The sequence below is a fragment of the Gavialis gangeticus genome, unplaced genomic scaffold (assembly GCF_001723915.1).
Source record: "Gavialis gangeticus isolate Ggan-Ray unplaced genomic scaffold, GavGan_comp1, whole genome shotgun sequence".
In the NCBI taxonomy this organism is placed as follows: domain Eukaryota; kingdom Metazoa; phylum Chordata; order Crocodylia; family Gavialidae; genus Gavialis; species Gavialis gangeticus.
Genome location: NW_017728992.1, coordinates 86,477,752 through 86,487,049, shown reverse-complemented (window position 1 = coordinate 86,487,049; position 9,298 = coordinate 86,477,752). Strand labels below are relative to the sequence as shown.

Below are 9,298 nucleotides of genomic sequence, written 5' to 3'. Positions count from 1 at the left end.
AAAAACCCAGTGCAGTTTTAAAATTTCACTGCACAATTATTTTTAGTCCTTCCCCTGTTTTATGTAACGGCTTTTTCACACTTTGCCTTCTGTCTGGGGGTGTCAGGATGTGAAACCCTGATACTGCTGCTATTGCAGTTTTAAATGAAGAAGTGGAGATGCAGACCACATAATATGTGAGGAGTGGAGGAAGATGCTGCTGTAGCTTCCTTTATTGTTTATAACAGCACCATGGAGTTTTTTGTTTCGATTTGGTTCCTTTTAAGATTTTTAGTTTAAAAAATTGCCTTATAGAAGGCGTTCCAACCTTAGAAAATTTGACGTTTTCTCTTTTTAGCTAAAACAGGTACAACAGAAGAACTATCAGGACTGCAACATCACTGAGAGTTCTGAGGTACTGCAGTTTGGCCCCTGGTATTGCCACAGAGTGGAGTCTGGCAACTGCCTTAATTGGGCCAAAACTCCTGTTGACTTCAGAGGGGACAGAATTCTATGCCAAGAGCTTGACCATAATGTAGCCCCAGGCCCATAGTGTGTGCCTTCTTTGCAAGCACTTCTGGGCTAGGGACAAATTACACACAAACCGGTAAAAGTGTTTGGAAACTGGTTCAAATCTGTAACACAACAGAACTTCAGTGTACATAAACAGCTTTTAAAATGGCCAAAACCAGTTTAATATAAACCTGGATGGATGTAATATCAGACTTGACTGATTTAGGTTAAATTGGTTTATTGAACTTTTGTCCCAGTTTCCCTCCAGATTCAGGCTGTCTGCTCCAAGCTGAGCAGGGATGCATGCTCTCACGCCCCCTGGCTTCTGGCCTGCGCCACTGTAGGCATTTGGCTGCTTTTTCAGAATAAAAAATGAATGTCTGTTCCTTTGGTGTTACCGGTTTAATTTACGTGGCTTAGAGTAACCTGCGACAATTGAATTGATTAAGCCTTGGGCTTTTTGGCTAAGTACAGACAGTCAAAAAGCCCGAGGCTGAATTGATTCAGTCTTTGCAGGTTAGTCTAAGCTGCAAAGATTAAACTGAGAAACAACTGGACACACATTTACCATTGATTCAGGAAATGCAGCCACATGTCTGTAGCAGCTCAGGCCACAAGCCAGGGGGCACTAGAGCACAGCTCTCTAGCACTTCCTCTTCCTGCTGCCCCAAAGTCTCTCAGATTTGCAGTCCAGCATCACAGAAACAGGACTCTGCAGGCTTGCTCATCGCTTCCTCTTCCTGCTTCCAGGTGCCTCTCTGAATAGTCTACAGTTGCAGCCAGCAGTAACTTTCAGTAAGTTTAACAGGGCAGCTCTGTACTTGGGGGGAGAAGGGGAAATAGGGAGGGGATTAAGCTTGGCCCCAGACCCCAGCCAGGGTTTGCTGGTGGGGTGGGGAGGGGCAGTCCCTGCCTCCCCTCACCCCCCAACCCTTCTCTGCTGGACCGTACAGCACCCCAGCCTAGGGCTGAAAAGCATGCTGGGATTCCGGGGGACTCTAAACTTGAACCAGGAAGGGGTCTGGGACAGAAGTTTCATAAACTGGTTTGACCCAAATCAGTTAAGTCTGATACAGGCAGGCAACGTTCTTTGGGTAGATGTGATATCTTTTATTAGACCGACTGGGTAGTTGGAAAAAAGTTCTTAGTAAGCTTTCAGGCACAGTTGCCCTTCACCAGGCATAGCGAGTCTCTGCGAGTCTGATACTGCATTCAACCAGGTTTATCTTAAACCAGTTACAGCCATTGAGAAACTGGTTTATGTGCACTGAGCTTCTGTTCTGTTACAGGGTTAAACCAATATCTGATCACGTAAGTCAGTTTATGTGTAACTTCTGTCCCTAGCTTTTGACTGTCTTTAATTAGCCCTGCTGAGGAGAATAGAGCTTGTGCCCTGAGCCCTCTCAGTTCTCTTAGCTTTTAGCTGAGCAGACTAGTAGAATGGTAGCCAGGATACAGAGCGGGAGAGGGAGCAGGAAGGAGTGAATCTGGGAAATCCCCATGGTGTTCTCATAGACGTACAGATTTGGATGGACAATTAAGATGTCTTCAGAAGCCATAGCTTTTGTGATACAGAGATCTAAATTTAAAGGAAGTGGTTGAAACTACTGCATTATTTTGCATGCCATTAAACATACACCAGATACTTATGACTTTGTGACACCTACTGCACTGGGCTGGACTGAGCAGCATCAGAAGCCTGTGTTATCTCTACATTATTTCCCTGAAGCACCAAGAATATGTGCTTCTGGTGTATTTCTTTTATGATCTAAAAGCCATATTTGTAAGTGACTCGACTACTTACAGAACTAAAAGGATACTAGTTAGGATTTGATACAGTGCTCATCTCACTCTCAATCTCTAACTGTCCCTACAGTGCTAGTGAGCCACTATGCCAACTTGTGTAGTAATTTTGCATTTGTATATTAATAAAGACTAAGCTTTAAACCTATCAGACTAGCAACACAAAGCATTAACTCAATGCTTTATGAGTTGGCTTCACTCATGTTGTCATTCAAAAAATGTGCAAAGATGCTTGTAAAGCCCCTTTTCATTTTGTGCAGAAGACTTGTGGTTTTCATGCGATTTTCTTGTACCATATATGTTAAGCAGCAGAATGTTATAGGCATATCAAGATATATTCCCTGCCAGCACACTGCTAGTCACATTGCAGCATCACATTGCAAGTTATCAAATTGACAACTTCATCTGGAGAGACAGTGTAGAAGGAGGCAGACCTAGTGTTCCCAAAGCTCTTTTCCAAAGCACCTTTTCCAAAGACCCACATTTTGGTTAGTGGTGTACTGACGGGGGGACAGAAGGCCATGCCCCCAGGTGCTGGCCTGGTGGGGGGCACTGGCTGGGCTTGGTCCCCAGCAGCACTTCTGGTTTCACCACCAGCGTTTCTGGGTTCAGTGATCAGTTGCCGGTGGATCACCCCCGAGCTCGGCGATTGTCTGTTGGGGTGGGATGGTGGGGGGTAAATGCAAGTATTGGCCCCCGGGCACTGGAGACCCACGGTATGCCACTTGGTACTGGTACCATCTGGGGGAAATTCATGCTTTGCTCTAACATCTAAGAAGAGCTGTCAGGAGATAAACTCTCTTAGTAAGAATATATGCTGTAAACTGTTTTTTGTCATTCTAGTAACTCTGGAACATTGAGTTCTAATTGGGTTAAAATTAAACTAGAGCTCTGAAAACTTAACATGCTTCTTGCTTCTGGGAAAAATGTTTAGATTAATTTGAATATTTCTTTGAAATGGACATGGAAGCTTAAGGATTGCAATTCTATTTGAAACTGTTTTGCTAAAACCAGCCCCTTAGATAACTAGAAGAGAAAAAGAAAAAAGAACATTTTTAAATAAGAAGTGCTGTCAAATTCATGAAGTAATCTGTTTCAGTGTTTTCCTTATAGAGTAGTTGGTATCTCCTGTTGTCTGAGTGGGCTGTTCTCATGGAAACCATGGAGCGAAAAATACCTTTTTCTAAACAAGAAAACATGTCTTGGCAGTGTGGACCCAGGAACAGTTTAGAATCCCAAACTACTTTCAACTTATTTTGAAAATACTGACTACATTTCAGATGGATTAGCATCCTTTTAAATGGTGGTCTGTGGCCCCATGCAGCCCATGAGGGGTTAACATTTGGCCCTCCGACTCTCACCCAGCAGCTGCTCCCACTGATCACCAGGGCTGCAATAACAGCTGTAGTCTCCAGGTTCCCCTCTCTCTTCTCCAGCTGCTGCTTCATGCCTCTGCTCTAGGGGGTCAGGCAGTGTGGGAGCTGAGGGTGAGTTTGGGGCTGCACCTGGAGAGGCATGGGGGAAATTGGGGCTGTGCAAGGTTGGGAGATCATGCCCATGTGGTGCAGCAGTGGTGGGGGAGGTGAGGCACAGGTACAGGTGCACACTGGAGCAGGGAGAGATCTGGTTGCATGCCCATGCAGTGCAGATGCGGGGTTGGGAGCACAGTGCAACAGTGGGTGAGGAGGGGGAGGTTCACACGGTGTACCTGGTGTGGCCTGCATCACATGTGACCCCTTGGAAGCTTACAAGTTGGAGAGCCCGGCATTTAAATAAACATAATGAAGGTCCAGGGTACGTATCTTGAAAAGCAACAGTTGGTGGTTGTTAAAAGAAACCTCTTCCTTAGTTAACTTTTTATTCAGCCAAAAACTATTCAGAAGCTTTTGCCATTTTTTTGCGGGGTACAGAATTTGGTTCTACTGTAATGGTGTCTAAGTAAGTCCTTTGGGTCAGTGAAATGTCTCCCACTGACTTTGAATAGGCTCTGGATCAGACACAAACCTGGTCCTGTAAGATACTAGCAATGTGTTTGGCTTTACTTTGTCTATGAAACTAGAAATAATTTTCAGTAGAAATAGATTGTTAAAAATAATAAACGTTCCCTTGCAGTGTTAACAATCCATACAAGAAAGCGTTGCATTGGTGCCTGAGAATCAGAAAGCAAAACAAACTGATGTGTGAATCAAAACTGAAAATGACGAGTATAGTTTCATTGTCCAATGGTGTAGATACCAGCATATTCATGCCAGTGAAATTTACACCACTTTTACACACTGATGTTAATTACCCAGGGAGCTGGAGCAGGATAGTGCCTAAAAGCAGCACCTCGTTGCTTGATGACAAGGAACAGGAAACAGCTGGAGCAAATGGCTACCCTGTCAGTCAGTAAAATAGGCTAGAAATGCAGACACACATCAGGTATATCTAAACCAATATAACTTAAACTAGCGTATAATTGTTATAGGTTTTTACAGGGCAACTTACACCAGTGTATAAACAAAGTAAAACTAGTAAAATGCACATTAGGATTTAAAAAAAAAAATTTCTGTTAAGATTTTTAACCTGGCAGCATCTTTATGTGTTTTCCTGGCTTTGTTTTCTTTTTTAATTGGCACTGATAACTGCATTCTCTGTCATGAGAACAGCTGCTAAAGTGTGCAACTTCCGAAAACAGATTTTGAATGCGTTCTGTGTCTAAATGCCCAAAGAAGATGCCCATTATTCTGACTCAAGCCTTTGCTCTGGTTGAAGCTGAAGTGGCTAAAAAGAATGACAGTTCAGCAATATTTTTAGAGGAAATTATTTTTAGAAATATATGTATGCAACTGTTGGTCCATTTTTCTGTTTCAGTTGACATTGGCCAATTTCTGCAGTTGGTTGTATCCTACTAACTTCACTGATTGGGAGTATATAGCTCTATGTTTTTCTTTGAAGTATGTATGTTGAGCACCTGGGTAGTCTCTTTCATGTCTGTAATACTCAGCTTTGCTTCTCTTGTCATAACCAGTCTTTTTCTGATTAATCATTCATCCTAATGACTGAACTATAGCTGGATCACACAGGTTTCCAGTACCACAAAGGCTAAATGCTCAAGTAGTTGATGTTTTATATGCTGGCCTTTCCAGAAAACATTATGGCAATGAGTAGTTGAACTCTGTTCCTCCCAGGGTATTGGCACTCTCAGGCATTCAAAAATCAGGAGCCAGACTCCAAAAATGATGAGATAAAAAATATGTCCAGGTTTTTTGCTTTGTTTCCTAGTTTCTGAGCCATCAGTTGGTACACTTTTTTCACAGTGTAAAGATTTCCTTCAGAACCGTGAGGGCTAGAAGTTTTATTTTAAAATTAAAGAAATGAAAGCTGAACTTTTAATATATTCTTTTAATTCTAGCAGCCGGGACATTAAATTACTACCAGATTCCATGTTACAGGGGTGTAGGTTGTAGCCGTGTTGGTCTAAGGACATAGGCAGACAAGGTTCTTTGCAAAGAACCTTGTCTACCAAATTCCATAAAACTTGCAGTAAAACCAAGCGGTTTCACAATGGAGCCATGCCAACTTTTCAGTGGGCAAAAAAAGAGCAGTCCTGGGAAATGGCAATTGCTCTCTATCAAACATCCTGTGAGAACTCATGATGTCTCTCCCATGATTCTGTGTAAATGTGTTTTTTGTGCAACCATCAGTGCTCCCTTCTTTCTTTCTTTTTTTCCCTTTCTCCCTTCCATCTTTATAGCCTTAACTTTTTACAGCTTTTCCTTCACTCTCCTTTATTTTGAATTACCGTGATTTAGTGTGTTTAAGACTTCAGATCCATTAAGAGCATACACAGAAGCTCAGAAAGAAAGGGCCATTTTCTGAGCACCAGCAAACATTGGAATTTGTTTCAGGCATATATATGCTTAAGGTTCCACCTACACTAGGTAACAAATTCTGGCGTCCACCAGCATAGACGAAAAGAACTGGTTTTTCCATATAGATGTTACTTAACCACGACCCTTCAATAGTAGTGAAAATATCCAAGTCTTTACAGGGACTCGCATCTTGGCCCACCTGTGCTGTAGGATCCACCTAACTACCACGTTGTTAGTAGGTCCCTTGACATGACTGACTTTGTTATAGGGGAACCTAAAACAGGCAACTACAAGCCTTAATTATGTGGACCCTGGGATTAAGAAAATATTTAATGTTTCCTCCTGGTAGTCAGTCCATAGCGGGATAAGCATTGTTTGACTTTTCAACCAAAGGCAAGCAAGGTGGATCAGGGCAGTGGAGGGGAAAGGCACTCTGTAATCTCTCCTGTGCTAGGGACAGGGTCTACCAGCAGTCCTGATGATTCTCTTGTCTGATGGCCGTAAAGGAACACGGCGCAGCACATTAACAGTGTTCTTTTTCTTAGACTCTTGGAGCCTCGTGTTGTGTTTTGTGTCCTGTGAGAATTGAAATGGCAGTAGTTCTTAGTAAAACAGAAAGGTTCCCTGGGAATGTAACAAGAGACAATGGAGCTGGGTGGTCGCTGTACTTTCCTATTTGAAGGGACAATAACTTAATATAAGCATTGCCCCTGATGGTTGACCTGTAGTGGAATATGATGTTGTCTATGAAAACACTGTGAGGAAATAGACACGGGGTTGAGGGGGGTGGGACCTTTAACAGTTTTGACATTCCTATATTGATTTCTCTCTCTCTCTGTCTCTCTCTCTCTGTCTACACCACTGATCTAAAATGGGCGTTGAAAGAGCACTGAACAGTTTCACTGCCCCAGGCATTCTCCTGGCAGCAATAATTCTTTGCTGAGCACCATAGGAGGCATGCATCCTGCAAGACGCTTGCAACCAATTGGCCCCAGCATCTCCCTGCTTCCAAATGTCATGGGAGGCATAGCTGCTAGAGCCAGTCAGCTTTCATTAGGACAGACAATGATAATGTCTGTCTGGTACATTGAGATACAGTTCCAGGAAAGAGGTTGTGAAAGTGCTGTGCTCTTCCTGAGTACAGCTGGAACAGCCATTCCAGGATAAAAGTGACAAACCGCAATCGTAGTGTGGGGGGAACAACCCAAAGGAGAAAAAATGAACAGGAAAGCTCCAGGATTTCATGCTTTGGCTGATCATCTTTAAGTTGTATTGCCTTTTTCTCTCATTAGCGTTATGAGTTCTACTCGCTGGCAGCCCAGCATTACTGATCTCTCTTTTCATTATTTTAATGTAAGAAATAAAAGATGCTCACTGGGAATAAGTACACAGGCACAAACAAGTTAGTCTAACTCTGCTTCCATGGGGTAACAGTGTATTCCCTTCTTATTGCCCTCCTTGTTAACCTTTCTGCATAGGACCATACTTCTGGTTTGCAGAACTCCAGGCTGTCAGGAAGGGATTGGACACGCATTGCTTTCTCCCTCTGGCTACTGTGGGATTGCAGGGGCGTTGTGTGCCTTCTGCTGAAGATGTACAGCAGAAAAGGACTGCAGCTTGAATTGGAGTTGTAATTAACTTGTGGAACTCATTGCCACAAGATGTTGCAGAAGCTGACCATTTAACTCAGAAGATTAGACAAAGGTATGCTAACTAGGTCCACCAGTGGGAATTAAATATGACTGCAGGGCTGCAGACTCCAACTCAGAACTCCCAAGATGTATGGTAGAAGCTTTAAAGGAGGAGGGGCAAGGGATAGGTCATTCTGGATTGGCCCTGCCTAAATACTTTCCTCTTTAGCATCTGACACATGCCACTGGGAGACGGAATGTTGAGCTAGATGGACCCGAGGTCTGACTGGCACAGCCACGCTTGCGTCCTTTTGACTTGCGTGAGTTGTGTCTTTCTTAGCCATCTGTGAGGGGAGAGGAATTTGGATTTCATGTGCCTTCTCCTCCAGTTCCTCTGTCAGAAAGAGGGCACAGGCTGCCAGAGATGGTCAGTTGTGCTAAATTGTTTGGTGGTATTTTGACATGAATAAATATAAAGCTGTAGTATTTGTGTGAAAAGGTCAGGTTATGTGTTCACTTAGTGAAGTGCTCTGTCTGTTAGTGCTAGAAGTCTGCTACAATAATGGTGGCATAGTCCAGGAGATATGAATATAAGACTAGGTGCAGGAGTCACTCACTCACAGCATGACGTGGAGCAAGTCACTTCCAAAAGCAAAATGAGGCTAATGATGTTCACTTCCCTTGTGGGTTAAAGAGAAGATTAGTTAATGCTCATATAGTAAGGCACAGCAAAGTTGAAAATGTAAAGGCTTTAAGTCCTAGTCATTATTGCTGCCAGACAGAAGACAAGTTATACATGCAGTTCTTTCCCTAATTAATTTTCCACTTGCAACTCTAGTTCCATTTCTGTTTAGCATTGCATGTCCTTGTACAAAACACTGCCAGCCTCCCTGCCCTCACAAAAGGGAAAGAACAATTTTCATGCAATGCTTGTTTTTTATGTTGCAGTACACTCCACAAAGTTTGGCTTTGCTTATGTTCTGAAGGGAAGATGTTGGTGCTTATTAAGGAACATGCTGGTCTGTAATTGCAAAGAAGTAGTAGTTTTTGGAGAGGCAAGATCCAGTGTGTGTTGGCTTGTCATAAAAAGTCAGGGGACTCAGCTCTGATTCTGACCAATCACTGCCACCTAATGTTACAATTAAAAACTGCATGCCAAATATTTCACTAGCAATGAGTCAGTCAGGGTGAAATTGTAGTCTTGGTTTCAGTAAGAAAGACATTATTTATCAGTGTTTCCTTTTGTCTGTATGTAGAACATGCCTCTCTAATGTAAACAAGCTCTCTGTGTTTTTGAAATGTATCCTGTTAGTAACATTCATAGATTCATAGTTGGTAGGGTCAGAAGGGACCTGAGCAGATTATCAAGTCTGACCCCCTGCCCTGGGCAGGAGAGAATACTGGGTTCATATGACCCCTGGTAAGTTTAAGCTCATATGACCCCAGCTAGGTAATTATCAAGCCTCCTTTTAAAGACCCCTAAGGTAGAAGTCAGCACCACTTCCCTTGGAAGCTAGT

The 9,298-nt window shown here is 43.0% G+C and overlaps 1 protein-coding gene across 4 annotated transcripts in view; it reads left to right on the top strand.

Moving 5' to 3' along the window:
• Positions 1 to 9,298, top strand: part of LDLRAD4 (low density lipoprotein receptor class A domain containing 4) — a 599,211-nt gene that overhangs the window by 561,079 nt on the left and 28,834 nt on the right. The gene's annotated exons all lie outside the window — the stretch shown is intronic.